At 41.4% G+C, this 15,929-nt stretch overlaps 1 protein-coding gene across 3 annotated transcripts in view; it reads left to right on the top strand.

The window, feature by feature from the left end:
* The first annotated feature begins 1,095 nt into the window (after window positions 1-1,095).
* CRACDL (CRACD like) overlaps window positions 1,096-15,929 on the top strand; it is a 255,354-nt gene continuing 240,520 nt past the window's right edge. Inside the window, exons 1-2 of one of the 3 annotated variants that reach the window (XM_043990988.1) lie at window positions 1,096-1,536; window positions 7,428-7,482. The gene's annotated coding sequence lies outside the window, so the exon portion shown is untranslated. Of the gene's footprint in view, window positions 1,537-7,427; window positions 7,483-15,217; window positions 15,269-15,929 lie in introns of those variants that run through there. The other 2 variants (XM_043990986.1, XM_043990990.1) reach the window with 2 other exon arrangements.

Genomic DNA, 15,929 nt, shown 5'->3' with positions numbered 1-15,929 from the left:
CATTAATCCTGATGATTCACTTGAGGCACGGGGTGGGGAGGGGAGGGGAGGGGGGAAGAGCATCATTAGTTTGTAGAAGTACAGGACCCAAACAGATGGATCTGATTTTTTTTAAATTTTAATTTTTAAGGTTTAAAACCAGCCCAATTCCTTTTGGGCAGGAGCATGTGGGCTTGCACCACGTTGTATGGCAGATCTAAATCATTCTAGGGAGACTTGAGGTGCCAATCTTATATTTAGACATGCTGGGTCGTAGGAGGTTCTATAATGAGTGTTGGTAAGTGACTAGGCTTGGTGTTGGCTTTGCAGAGGGGATGAGAAGCCGACTGACACTTCATCGCATAAGCACCTCTGTAGATGAGCATGGACAGTTGTTTTGTCTCTAGATTTGCTCCTGGCTGAGTGAACAAGTTGCCCTCCTTTCTGGTGGGCATTCTCCTTCCTCAGGGAAGGGGAAGATCGTTGCTGCCTTCCTAGTATCAGCTGTATCTTAACGAGTCTCCTTCCTTCGAATCATCCCCCTTCTTGTTCCCTCCCCGGGTACACTAGCTGTCCATGTTGATCCCCAAAGGGATAAGTGCAGAGGTAGGATATAGATGGGAGGAAGGTGGGAGCTCCAGATTCGTTCAGCATATAGGGAAGGGAAGCAAGAGAATGAGACTTGGGCCGCTCAGGGCTAGAGGAAGTGGTGGGCTGGGGGGGAGGGGCGGTTTCACGACTTGGGCCAGTGTGAGAGCAGATAGAGGCTGCAGGCACGTGCAACGTTCAGTCCACTAAAGTTCACTTAGTGACTCTTCCCCGCTCTCGATTTTCTGTTGTTGTTTTTTTGTTTGTTTGTTTGTTTGTTTGGGGGGGGGGGGTCGGGGTTGAGGGTTGGTCACTCGGTTTCCCCAGGAGCTAGCAAAGCACTGCACTTAGCATTTCCTAAGTGTGCCCTCCGAGAGTCTCAGAAGAGGCGGAGACCGGGGAGAGATGGGGATGGGGTTGGAGAGAGGCATGCAGTAGATCTCATCATTCCCTGTCCACCCCCTCTCCTGGGTCGCCCCTCCCCGGGAGCCGCAGCGCTCCTGCCACGCAGCTCCTCTCCACGCCTCCAGACTCCCCTGGAGCGGCTCCGCGCTCTCTCCCTTCCTCTCCCTCATTCCCCACCTGCAGGGGGCCCACCGAGCTCCAGCTCCTTCCCTGCGGCGCGGACTGAGTGGGAGCTTCGCGCAGCTGCTCCCGCTGTGGCCCGGGCTGCCGCCGCTATTGCAGCGGCCGGGGCGGCGGTGCGCGCTGCGCGCAGCGACAACCGCGCGGGAAACGCTCTGGCTCCGGCAGCTGCAACTGCACTAGCTTCCTCCGCGATTCCGGCCGGGAGTCCCCGGACGCGGGCAGCGGACAGGGGAGCGAGCGGCCACCTGCGCGGGGCTCTTAGAAGCTCCCGCCCCGGGCAGTCCCCTGGAGCGCACAGCCAGCGCTCGGTGCTGCCTATGGGAGCTTCCCGGAGCGCCAAAGAGTGGCAGGAGCCCGGGAGTCTAAGCCAGGGAGGGCAAGGCAAGTATCTCTGCGTGGGAGAGGGAGAAGGTGGGTGCGGGTCCCCCATTTCCTCGCCTACCCCCAATATCCTTTTCGCGATTCCCCCTTTCTCGTCTAAAGCTCTCCTCCCCCCCAATCCGGTCCGCCTCTGTAGCTTGGCTTCTGGCATCTGCCCCTAGCTCGCTGTAAGCGCTTTCCTCAAATGTTACTGGGAGGGGATGGAAAGGTTTGGATTCCATTCAAGGGTTTAGGGGGGAGAATGAAGGAATTGCGTTTCCAATTGCCTTACACCCCACTTCTTCTTCTGCTACCCCTCCCCCCCCTTTTATTTCTTATTGTGGAGAAAATCTTTTACTCTCTCAGGTCGAACATAACCCAAGCACCTTCGATGAGAGCAGCCCTACTTCTTTTGTGGGGCAGGAGAGAGGAAAATGCCCCTGGAGTCTATGGCTGGTGGAGGTGTGTTTTCCCCTCCCCCTCTTCCTGGACTGGACACCTGTTGGATTTCCTCAGGCAGCCAGGTCTTAGGCTTAGTGCCCTGCGCAGCTAAAACCCGCATTAGTGGCTAGAAACCTGAGAAACCTCAATTGTTCTTTGACTGGGGCCACGAGTTCCTTTAGGATGTGTTTAACTGGGCCCTGAGGGGTCCCTAATCACCTGTAGGCCTCAAGTGGGCCAGATGGCATCCCCAGCGAGTTTAAGTGACAGCCAGTGCGTGGCATCAGCCTTCACACCAAGATTACATGTTGATTTCTTCGATCAGTGGAGACAGGTTTCGTCTCAGTTTTCTTTCTTTGCACCAACCCCCACCTCTCTGATTTTACCTGAAACCGCAAGAAATGCCCAACACTGAAGTTTGATTCTTTCCTGCTAAGTCACTGAGCCCTGGGATCTCACCTTTCCTTTGGAGTCCCATAAGCCTCCCATGTCACAGTAAATTGCAAATTACATGGGGTTTTTTGGTTGTTTTGAGTTTTGATGGAAGATATCAGTTTCATTCCGAAAGACCATTGAAAAAAACTCATTCAACATTGTAGAAAGCATCTGTGGTAATTATTGCTAGACCAACATTCAGACAAATTGTAACATCAGACTCGGGAAACCAGTTGCCTGTTAAAAGATGTGTTTATTAGCACCACTACAACATGCATGATGTAATGTAGTGAGGTGGCTTAAATATCAGCCATGGTAAATTCTGACTTGCTGGGTGTTCATTCTTGTAACTCCCACACTTTCCTTTCAAATTTGCAGTGGGACAAGCAGGTTGTTTAATATTCTACTTCTGGGGGGTAGAAAGCAGGAGTCAGAGTTTGCAGGTAGAAAAGTCGCAGTTAACACAGGAAGAGATGAAATGTAAATAGAATATATATCAGCTTGTTGCCTTTCCCTTCTTTGAAGGAGGAAAGGAAGCCCCAAGGAGAGGTTGCAAAGGTGTATGCTGGTGAAGCAATGTTTCCATTTGTTTGGCCTAGTAGAATTGAATTTCTTTTGTGAAATATGAAGGCCTAGCTGATTAGTACTCAAAATAGCTTTTACCATCAATATAATTAGCCTCCTTATATAGTTATATTGCTGGTATGTTTTGAATTGTGACTATATATAATTGTGTGTGTATGTATGTATATGTGTTGTGGTGTAGAGATCTATATGTATATGTGTGCATATATTTATATGTGTATGTATATTTATTTGTGTTTATATGTAGTTGGGAGGATCTAATGAGATAATAATTGTAAAGTGCCTAATATATAGTAAGCACTCTATAAATGTTAGCTATAATTATTATATATTCTGGCTGTCTTTTTTCTTTTTGGTGTGACTTGTGATTTCATGGATGTATGGAAGCCCTCCCCACCCCCCATCTAGTAAGTGTTACAATCCGTCTTTAGTTGGTTTAGACTTCAGGTTTTAATTGAAGGCCATTCATACAAACTGGCAGTTATTCTGCAATTTATTGGCTTAGTGTTGCCTGGGGTTCTGTGCAGTTGGTTAAGTGACTTGCCTAGGGTCCTACAGCCTATATGTGTCAGAAGTGAGGTATAACTTCTAGGTCTTCTCTCTGTTGATTAGGGTATTTAACTATATCTACAATAGGGAAAAATAATGAGTAAATTAATGAAAAATAATAGCTCACATTTACATTCTCAAAATAACCCTGTGAGACAGACACTATTATTATCCCCACTTTACAGATGAGGAAACTGAGGGTGGGAAAGGTTAAGTTACTTGCTCAGAGTCACAACATAGCTCAGTAAGCATCAGAGATGGTATTATTCTTTCTTTACACTGCAAGCTAATATTTAGTTTGCTTAGGCAACAGGTTTTAGGACTGACTATAAGCCAAAGGGAATGGGAATAATAAGGGAAACTGAATTTTGTAAGTCTCTATATTTCAATTAATTAACTAATGCTTTTGAGTAACAATTATATGATATTTCCCATTGTGGGGATAGAGCAAAACTGACCAGTGATTCACTGGCAGAAGCAACCCATTCAACTTTCCTGAACTGCAGTTTTCTCATCTGTAAAATGTAGATAATCATATTTGTACTATTTACTTCATAGAGTTTTTGTTGTTGTTGTTTGTTTGTTTTTGGTGAGACAGTTGGGGTTAAGTGACTTGCCCAGGGTCACACAGCTAGTAAGTGTCAAGTGTCTGAGAGCACATTTGAACTCAGGTCCTCCTGAATCCAGGGCTGGTGCTCTATCCACTGAGCCACCGAGCTGCCCCATCTCATAGAGTTTTTAATGGAGAATTGTTTGTTGATGTTGTTGTTCAGTTGTTTCAGTTATGTTGGACTTTTCTTGACCCCATTTGAGGTTTTCTTGGCAAAAATACTGGAGTGGTTTGCCATTTCTTTCTCCAATTCATTTTACAGATGAGGAAACTGAGTCAAAAAGGGTGAAGTCACTTGCCTAGGGTCACATAGCTAGTAAGTATCTGGGGCTGAATTTGAACTCGGGTTTCTTGACTTTAGGCCCAATGTGCCACCAAGCTGACCCTGTAATGCAGAAACTGATCTGTAAACCTTAAACTGGTAGGTAAATGTGAGTTGTTTTAATTATTAAGTGCTAATTGTAATTATGGGAATAGGATCTGGATCTGTTCTTTCATTGAAATTCAGAATTCCCAGGTAAGAAAACCCCTCTACCAATCCAGGTCATCATCTTCAGTGCAGCCTCAAGCATTGTGAGTTTAAGTGACTTGACCAGGATCATGCAGTGTCCAAGGTAGGACTTGAAATCAGGTCTTCTTGACCTCAAGGCCAACTCTCTATCTGCCACACCACAATGGCTATTATCATATTTGTTTTAAAAGTAATTATGGGGGGCAGCTAGGTGGCGCAGTGGATAGAGCACTGGCCCTGGAGTCAGGAGGACCTGAGTTCAAATCCGGCCTCAGACACTTAACACTTATCAGCTGCATGACCCTGGGCAAGTCACTTAACCCCAATTGCCCTGCAAAAAAAAAAAAAATTATCACAACCCCAGAAGTCCACATCAGCCCTGAACATCTCACATTGTCTGTACCTTCTTCCCCTGTTGCCTCTCCCTTTGATTGGTTGGATCCTTCCAGAAGCTCCATTTTAAGGAGGATACCCAGGTCAGCCATGTCCTCATTCCTCTCCAGGCTGCACTCCTGGCAGTCTGGACTTTCTCTCTCATCCCCCACCAGATCTCTCTCATCTCTCCCATGTCCTTTTCAGTTTCCTTTTATGTGCTGTCTTCCCCATTAGAATGTAAACTCCTTGAGGGCAGGGACTGCCTTTCTGCCTTTATTTGTATTTCTCCTGCTTAGCAAAGTGCCTAGTGTGTTGTGAATGATTGTTAACATGACTCATCTTGAGCTTGTTAATATTATAAGGAAATTATAATTATAATTTCCTTCCTTGATAGCACTCTACATTCTGCTGAAGGCCTCATAAAAACCTAAAGTGATACCTAGAGCCTCCCAAACCCCAAATTGTCTAATGGTAATGCCAATATGAATATGATCACACAGAAAATTTTAAGAGATGAAATAGCCCTCTGCACCAAGAAATGACTTGGGCAAGGAAGAGAGAAGATTTAAAAAAAAAATTTGCTTCTTCAGGTCCCTCTTTTATTCACTCACTCAGGCTTGTATCGGGGTACAAAGGAATCAAATGGCTCTGAAGTCAATCATCAAGCATTTTGATGAGTAATTAAATATTTACTAAATGATATGTGTTTCACATTGTGCTTGGAGCCATGGAAGGGAGAGATGGACAAAGAAATAGTTATGTTATTATCTGCCATCAAGATACTTATAACCTAATAGGGGAGACAAGATTGACCTACATTAACCCACAAAACAATACAAAGCAGTACATAATTAATTACTAAATTATGGATATACTATATGTGTTATATGATCCTCTTCACAGAAGGGAAGATCCACAAGGCCTGGAGTCGAAAAGGCTTTATGAGGAAGTATGAAGGATGAGTAGGAAGTTTTGGATAGTTAGCTCATTAAATTCTGCCTGTAATTTTTTTCTGTTAACAAAAATTTACTTTTACTCCCTTTAAACTTAGCACAGTGACTGGCACTATGGACACTTAATAAATGCTTGTTTCTTTCTTCCCTTCTCTCCCACCTCCCCCCAGTTGAAAAGGACAAACAAAAAATTCTTTTTAAAAATTATTTAATAGTTCATTTTTTCTCAATTACATGTGAAAACAATTTTAACACTAATTTATTAAAATTTCGAGTTCCAAATTCTCTCCCTCCTTCCTTCCCCTTCCCCTCATTGAGAAGGCAAGCAATTTGATAGAGGTTATACACTTTCAGTCACGCAAAACAGAGTTCTATATTAGTCATGTTGTGAAAGAAAACACAGACCAAAAAACCCCCAAGAAAAATAATGAAAGTTTAAAAAGAGTATACTTCTATCTGCATTCAGACTCCATCAATTCTTTTTTTTTAATTTTAATTTTTTTCCCCATCAATTCTTTATCTGTACATGGGTAACATTTTTCATCACAAGTTCTTCAGAATTGTATTAGATCATTGTGTGTAATTTAAGATTCTAAATGTGGATTCTAATCTGTTCCCCCAGTTTTGGGGGAAACTGACTAAAATCACTGATAAAACGAGTTTAGGTTTTTAAGGGTTTATTGAAAAATAGAAAGAAAAAGATTGAGAACAGAATTCCAACAGCCTGGCATTCCTATCTTTCCTCAAATTTCCTGTGAAGTCCTCTGCTGCCACCACCACCATCAAGTCAGGAACCCAAAAAAGGCGAGAGCTCTCCGCATAGGCTCTCTTTCCTCCTTCCTGTCTCCTCCCAGAAAATAGGAGGCTCCTCAAGTTGATTGGCTGGTAGCCTTGATAGACAGCACCCATGAGCAAACGTCATTTCTTGACGCCAAGGAAAAGCCACATGGCCTTGCCCTCTGAGGTATTTTCCTCATGGTGGAGCTTTCCCACAGCAAGTCTCCAGTAGGTGGCATCATTCCAATCATTCCAATTGTATGGCTGAGATATCTAAGTCATTTACAGTTGATCATCCTACAATATTGCTTTTACTATGTACAGTGTTCTCCTGGTTCTGCTCATTTCACTTTGTATCAGTTCATATAAGTCTTTCCAGGAAAAACAAAACTCATAACAAATATGCATAGACTTTTTGCTTGTGATTTACATGCTTTACCTTCTGACTTTTTATTTTCTTGATTATGAAATGCATATTTTGCATACTCTGCATGACTTACCAATTAGTGTCAACTCTGTATGTTCCTTTTCCCTCTGAAGAGGTATTTGAATAATAATGATGATGATAGCATTTATGTGATACTTTAAGGTTTTCAAAACACTTTACAAATATTATGTCATTTGATCCTCACAGAAACCTTGAGTGGTAAGTGCTATTATTGTCCTTGTTTTACAGATGAGGAAACTGAGGAAGAGAGAGGTTAAGTGACTTGCCTAGAATCAAACAGCTAGTAAGTGACTAAGACTGGATTTTAATTCATTTCTTCCTGATTCCATGCCTAGCACTCGATTCAATGTGCCACGTAACTGCAATACGAATAGTAGAGTCTATTGTTTTATTTATGATTTTATCCATTTAAAATAATTTTATACCTTTAGGAAGGTATTCCGTTTGTTTAAGAAAAAGATTTGTGATTCTGAGCAGTGATTACAAAATAATTTTTATCATTCTCACAATAAGAACACTTTCTGGGCTCAAGGGATGGGGCATTTGACCCTCTCTCTTCTCCACTGAGGAGCCCATGTGCATTGGACAGGGGAATGCAAGGGGTGGCCCGTGTGATATCAGCTCCCTTTTCTTATATTCTGTGGCTCATTAAACCAGTACCTTAGTTCTCTGGGGACACATTTTTTAAAGCTTAGACTTAAGCTCCTGTCTATGATTTCCCCAAAATTAGGAGTACAAAGGTATTTAATATACATTGTGAATTAGATATAGGAAGGTATTTATTTCCCATGCACAAAAATAAAACACAAAGCCCATATTGATAGAATAACTTAAAAACAGGATTCTGTAACTTAACCTATAACTACTATTGCAGTCTGCTGGGACGCAGGATCAAAACATAAATTTCATGAAAACCTAGAGTTCACAGGCCTACTGATTAGGCATTTTACATTTTGCACCCCAATTTTTTGTTCAGCTGATGCATCATCCTCTCCCCTGCTGTTGTTACTTGTCATGGGAGCAGGGGAAGGACCAAGAGACCACTCAAGGGCTGACTGACACATGATACCAAAATGTCAGGTTCCTTCAGTGCTAGGTCATCTAGTGACTGGAAGATGTCATGGAATTAATTATCTTTGACATGTACAAATGTTTAATTGCATATGTGGTTGGCCAAAAGTCAGTAAGGAATACCCCTGAATGGTCTGTGCAACCAACATTATATTCTTAATGAACCATTTATCATTATTTACCCCTCTTAGTACCCTGACCTGTGTGATTTCTAATTCATTCCTTCAAGAACTATTTTTAAAAAAACCTGTTATGTGCAGAACATTGAATATTAAGTTTAGCTGATATGGGGTCTTTTCCCTCCATCTAAAAAGGGGGTAAGAGGCAAGAATTAAATGTTTATTCATTTACCGATTGACTAATTTTATCATGCCCCAGGAAGCTCATCATTGGGATAACCTTATCCCATAGAAAGAAATGGGTGCATATATATTTATGTGTGTATATATGTATTGATAATCAATAAAAATATATTTGTGTAAGTACACATATTTATCTATATCTACGCACAGATATACACATATGTTGTCTCCCCCAGTAGACTGAGGCCATGGACTGTCTTTTGTGTCTTTTTGTATCCCCAGTGCTTAACACAGTGCCTAGCAAATAGTTGGTGCTTAATAAATGTTCATTGATTGATTAATAGATAACTATAATATAGAAAAATATGTAATAAATATCTTATGTAAGAGTGTAACTTGGGCATTAAAACCTACTCTTAGCCCTCAGGGCTTCCCTTTCAACCCCTGTAGTTGTGGCTCCAAGAAAAAGAACAACCCTAATATTTCATGATGTAAGCTTTTGGTTTAGCATTATTTGCCAAATACTGTGTGTGGCCCACCAAGGAGGAAGGTTGGCTGATGTCCCAAGGCCAACCTAGCTTTATAATTAATAATAGCTAGTATTCATATAGCAATTTAAGGTTTATAGAGCTCTTTAGAACATCTCATTTAATCCTCACAACAACCCTGGAAGGTAAATGCTATTGTTGTTTTATTGTTGTTTATTCAGTTGTTCAGTCGGCTCTGACTTTTTGTGATCCCATGGACCATAATACTCCAAGTCCTTCTATCCTTTGCTATTTCTCAGATTAGGTCCAAGTTCACTTTCAAAGTTTCCGTGACGCTCTATCCATCTCATCCTCTTCTCTCCCCGCTTTTCCTTTTCCTTCAATCTTTTACAACAGCAGGGTCTTCTCATTATGTGGAAAAAGTATTTTAAGCTTCAGCTTTGGTATTTGACCCTCCAGTGGATAGTCTGAATTATTATTTTTGTTGTTGTTGTGTTTTTTTGTGGGACAATGGGGGTTAAGTGACTTGCCCAGGGTCACACAGCCAGTAAGTGTCAAGTGTCTGAGGCCGGATTTGAACTCAGGAACTCCTGAATCCAGGGCCGGTGCTTTATCTACTGCGCCACCTAGCTGCCCCCTGAATTATTTTTTTAAAGTATTGATTGGATCTCCCTGCTAGCCAGAGGATTCTCAGAAGTCTTCTCTAGCACCTCAGTTTCCTCATTTGTAAAATGACCTGGAGAAGGAAATGGCAAACCAATTCAGTATCTTTGCTAAGGAAAACCCCAAATGGGGTCATGAAGAGTGAGGTGCTATTATTATCCGAATTTTGCAGCTAAGGAGTCTGAGTCAGAGAGAGAGGTTATAACATTGCCCAGGGTCACACAGCTAATAAGTGTTATATACTGTTAGCTGCTTTCAACAGACACACCTCTTTCCATGTACACAAGCTTGATCTTCATCCCATGACCTGGCTCTCAGTCAGCATATTACCTTTTCTTTTCTGCTCATTGGTAATTAACAGTTAGTAGATGCACTCTGCATTTGGTTGTGGACATCTTCCTTGTTGAGGTACTTCTTTAACAGAAAGCACATTGTCTCTCAAGTCAACAGACCTGGATGCAAAATCCACATTTTAGAAGTTTTGTAACTTTGGCTAGTCATCTCACATTCTAAGCCTCAGTTTTGTCATCTGTAAAATGAGGGAGTTGCATTTGAGTGTCTCTGGGGTCTCTTTTGGCTTTTGATTTGTGATTCTAAAACTATTCTCCTTCCCATCTCCCCAAAATACTGCTCATCTCTTCTCCTTCACTAAACAGCTAGCTGGTCACACCCAGTTTTCCATAATGTGATTTGAAGGTTCAACTCTTTTGCAAAAATGGTTGTGGTTGTTGTTGTTTAAAAGAATCCGGGTTGGGGCGGCTAGGTGGCGCAGTGGATAAAGCACTGGCCCTGTTTTTAGGAGGACCTGAGTTCAAATCCAGCCTCAGACACTTGACACTTACTACATGTGTGACCTTGGGTAAGTCACGTAACCCTCATTGCCCTGTCCAAAAAAACCCCAACAACAACAAAACCCCAAAACCCCCAAAGCAATCAGGGAACAATTTAAGGTCAAGATTCCCTAACCAGGCATTTCTCAGAAAATCAGCTTGTACTGCTGCATATCTGTTACTAGGTGGAGTAGTAGAGTGCTGGGCTTGCAATCAGAAAGAACAGAGTTCAAATCCTACCTCATACAGTTAGTAGCTGTGGGCTATTAGGCTAGTCATTCTCACAGTCTTGGTTTCCTCATCTGTAAAATGAGGGGGTTGCACCTGATGGCCTTTGAGATCCCTTCTAACTTTAAAATCTATGACCTGTTTCATGTTGGAAACTGTTCTCCCCCTATACACCCACCTGCCTCCTTTTACCGATCCAGATTTAAAATTCTTGTACTAAAACCAAAGCAAAGCAAAATGGGTCCAGCAGCTCTTCCTCCCTGACATTTCACCTACCAGAGATGTTACAACATCTCTCAGAGAACTTACATTTCAAATAACAAAAAAAGGTGAACCAAATATATATATACATATGTGTGTGTATACATGCATTTTATTTGTGTATATGTCTCTATATATACACACATGCACACATAGCTGTGTGCGTATGTACACACACACATACACACACACACACACACACGGAGCAGCTAGGTGATGCAGGGAATAGAGCGCCAGGCTTGGAACTATCTTCCTGAGTTCAAATTTGGCCCCAGGCACTTAACTAGCTGTGTGACTCTGGGCAAGTCACTTAATCCTGTTTGCCTCAGTTTCCTCATCTGCCAAATGAGCTGGAGAAGGAAATGGCAAACTACTCCAGTATCTTTGCCAAGAAAACTGCAAATGGGATCACAAAGAGATGGGCACAACTGAAAATGAACAAACAACAATATACATATACACACATATGTGTGGGTGTGTATGTAGTTTACTATTCCCTGCTGCTAATTTGGTTCAAGATAAACCCTGACATTCCTGAGAAGATTCAAGGCAGGGAGGCGCCATTCTCAAATATTTTGCTAATGACTAAGTTATTGTTTTAAAAGAAATTTTGAAAGACTCTTTCAAAAGGCCAGGAGTGGCAAGTTATTTGGGTCACATCCTCAATTTGGTATGATAGAATTCAAATGTATAAAGAGATCAATGTAAGAAACACAGGGGACTTTTTTTTTTACGATTATATATGACCCGGGGTGGGGGCAGCTAGGTGGTACAGTGAATAGAGCGCTGGCCCTGGATTCAGGAGGACCTGAGTTCAAATCCAGCCTCAGACACTTGACACTCACTAGCTATGTGTCCCTGGGTAAGTCACTTAACCCCCATTGCCCTACCAAAAAAACCCCAAAACACCAAACAATTATATATGACCCATAAGCTATCAATGGTTTCTACTCCTAGGTTCTGACAAATGGTTTTAAATAAAGAAGCCAGTAACCAGGAGTCAGGGGGTAACTATGGATTAGATATTTCCCAGGAATAGGATTATATACTTTCAAAGTGTTTCATTTTGTAAACACTACTGCAAAATATGTATTTGAAACACACAGCTGGCAACTTTTTCCTGTGCTCTTAAAACTAATTTCATAATAATAGATTTAGACCTGGAAGGGATTTTAGAGACAATTTAGGCTGATTTTCTTATTTTGAGGTTCTGGGAATTTGAATAAATTGTTCAAGGTCATATAGGTGTCTGGTGAAAGATTTGGAATTCAAATCCAAGTCCTCTTACTCCAAATCCAACTTTATTGTCGCTAGATTATGCTGCCTCTACATTTTTTTTTCTTTTAATAGATGTTGAGAGTTTATTGGGTTTCTCAAATTGGGCCTATTATTAAAACAACCCATAGAGTGAGGTGATATTGAAAGAAAATGAGGAAGGATGTATATTTGGTGTTCTCCATTTTGCTGGATGGGATAATAAAAACAGTAATAATAACTAATATTTATATAGAGATTTAAGCTTTGCAAAGTACTTTATGCATATAATTACATCTTTCCCTATAAAATAATAGTCTAATTACATTTTTCCAGTTGTTTTCAGTCATGTTCGATTCTCTGTGACCCCATTTGGGTTTTCTTGGCAAAGATACTGGAGTGTTTTGCCATTTCCTTCTCCAACTCATTTGATGAATGAGGAAACTGAGGCAAGCAGGGTTAAGTGACTTCCCAGGGTCACACAGCTAGTGTCTATGGCCAGATTTGAACCCAGGGAGATGTCTTCCTGACTCCAGATCCTGTACTCTCTCCACTGCCCCACCTATTCACCCCATTCTAATTACATACATCCTTTAAACTTGTTATTCCTGAAGGTACATATTTATGAGGCCTTCTTCAAGATGTTCAGAGATGGAAAAAAATCTGAGACGTGGATGCCCTCCATGGGACCCATGTGGAATCTTCTCACACATGTCCCTCCCCTTTACAAAGTGAGCATCCCTTTCTAGCTCAGATACCACTGTTGGTGGAGTCCGTCTTAGATTCCCAGGGTACAGAAATAACTCTCGTTTGATGATTTCCTAAATAATACACTCAAATAATATTTCAAAGCACTTTCACATCTATTATTTCATTTTATCCTGGCAGCAGCTCTGTAAGATAGGGGGGACTAGTTTCATCACTGTTTGATAGATGAGGAAAATTGAATTGTAGAGAAGTTGTAAATTGCCTGTCACAGAGCACAGGAGACTTAAACTCCAGTCTCCTGACTCATAACATGTACTCTTCCTGCTGGGACACATTGCCTTCACAAGAAACAAATAGTTCTTTTTTTGTACCTGCCATTATTTTAAATTTAGTTTTTAGCTTATTTTAAATTTAGTGTCTAGCTTTCAAATACATAGTGAAAAAAATTCTTCCTTTGTATCTTAATAATTAATAATTTTTCAAGGAATGAAAGGAAACAAAAGCTCTTTTGTCTTTTCTATTTTTTGATTAGTACTTTTTGATATACCTTTGACATCTGGAATTTATGATTTAGAACCTAGGTGACATAAGTAGATAGAGCTCTGGGTTTAGGGTCAGGAAGAGCTGAGTTCAAATCCTGTCCCAGAGACTTAGTAGCTCTGTAACCCTGGGCAAGTCATTTAGCTCCTCTTGTCTTTAGTTCCTCATCTGTAAAATGAGAATAATAGACTAGGTGACCTGTAAGGCCCCTTTCAAATCTGTGTCTTTATTCCTATGTTAACTACTAAGTTCATGTTGATTACTGAGAGTTACGGACAGCTTAGGTGGTACAGTAGATGGAGCGTTGAGCCTGGAGTCAAGAAGACTTTTCTTCCTGAGTTCAAATTTGGCCTCAGACGCTTACTAGCTGTGTGGCCTTGGGCAAGTCACTTAGCCTTGTTTTCCTCAGTTTCCTCAATTGTAAAATGAATTGGAGAAGGAAATGGCAAGCCACTCCCCTTCCAAGAAAACCCTAAATGGAGTCACAAAGAGTTGGACACAACTCAAAATGACTAAACAACTAAGGATTATGATGTATCACACTGAGGGAACCAGATACTCCCATCAAAGTGAAGAACGTGAAGGATATTGAACAAGTTTCTATCATTTTTTAATCCCCATGGACAATGGGATTGACTTAATGGTTTAGACATTTAATGAGTATCAGTTATGTATCTCATTGCAAATCTTCCTAATCACTTTGTATCAGTGTTTCATTCCCCTTTCCTAGTTGAAATTAGAGCCTGAATTGAAGGTTACAGAATTCAGTGAAAATATCACTCATTGGTTCTGGAGTAGGAAAGCCTGGATTCCAATTCTACTTCTATCACTACCTTTGTGACACTGGGCGAGTGAGTCAGTTAACCCCTCTGGGCCTTTTTCTTCATCTGTAAAAGGAGGAAGGGAGGAAGAGAATGAACTAGACTTCTAAGGTTCCTTCTCACTAAATCTATGAGTCTGTAATTTGAGTAACAAGCTTTGCCCACACTTAGTCACCACTTCTTTATTTTCTTCATTACCTTCAAAGAAAAAGGAGAGGGTGTTTGTTTTGCTTACATTCATATAGTTCCTCCTTTCAGAGATAGTTGAAGTATCATATAAGTTTATTGTCTGAGAAATCATCAAATAAAAGTTATTTTTGTTCCCTGGGAATCCAAGAGGAGCTTCACCAAAAGTAGTATCAGAGATCCATGGGGATGCTCACTTTGAGAGGGGGAGGAGAAGGAGGAGGAGAAGGAGGAGGAGGAAGAGGAGAGTATGAGAGGATTTCACAGTTCTTTCCCTACCCCTGGGTCCTATGAAGGCACCCATATCTCAAGCTTTCTTCCATCTCTTAACATTCTGGAGATGGCCTCATGAAAATCTACTTTCAGGAATAATAACATAAACAAAACATTGATTAAAGTCTTACTGTGTACCAACCACTATGCCAAACATTAGAAATAAAAATACAAGAAAAAAAGACAATCCCAACTCTAATAGATCTTACATTCTCAAGAGGGAAGACAACCCATGAAAGAAAGCTGGAAAGTAGAAGAAGGAAGAAGGGGGCAAAGTGGAAAAGTCCCTACAATCAGCAACAGATCCAGGAGAGAAGAGAGCATGGACGGCCTGCACACTTCCTGAAATGGTGGTCCCAAGTAGGGACTTACCAATGAGAAGAAAGGACTTCAGGGATGGGTGCATCTCAGGGCAAGAAGACTGCTGGTACAAGATCTGAAAAGGTGAGCAGTGGAGCAGGAAGAGAAGAAGAAATAATGTTTGCCAATAGATTATTTGGCATTATGAGAAGCTCCAGGGCCAGGGAGTGTCTTCATTAGGTTGGTTGCACACCAGGATTTAGGCTTTGCCAAGCCACATTCCCTAATAACTTTCTTGTAGGGATTCTAGAGCTACCCACAGGAAGTATAGCCTTGTCTTGGGATGGCCCCGTGATGGGGACTTGGGACAAATTGCCCTCTGTATTTCATGTCTGTGGAACTCTGTAAAATGAGGGGCTTGAGTTAGATGATTTCTCTGATCTCTTCCATGCTGTAGAAGTTGGGTTAGTTTGGGGTCCCTTTACACTTCTTGTATATTTCTTTTGTTGTTGTTGTTCTTGTTTTGTGGGACAGTGAGGGTTAAGTGACTTTCCCAGGGTCACACAGCTAGTGTCAAATGTCTAAAGCTAGATTTGAACTCAGGTCCTCCTGAATCCAGGGCTGGCACTTCATCCACTGCGCCACCTAGCTGCCCCTTCCTGTATATTTCTAAAGAGGCAAATTGGTATGCTAGAAAGAATACTGGATTTGGAGTTAAGAGGTTTGAATCTCCTGTCTACTTCATACAAGTCATACTGGGCCATGTCACTTAACCAGTGTGAGCCTAATGTCCTTATTTTTTAAA

Source organism: Dromiciops gliroides, chromosome 3 (genome assembly GCF_019393635.1).
Source record: "Dromiciops gliroides isolate mDroGli1 chromosome 3, mDroGli1.pri, whole genome shotgun sequence".
NCBI lineage: Eukaryota > Metazoa > Chordata > Mammalia > Microbiotheria > Microbiotheriidae > Dromiciops > Dromiciops gliroides.
The sequence above is the reverse complement of the archived record's forward strand: the minus strand, read 5'-3'. Positions and strand labels throughout refer to the sequence as shown.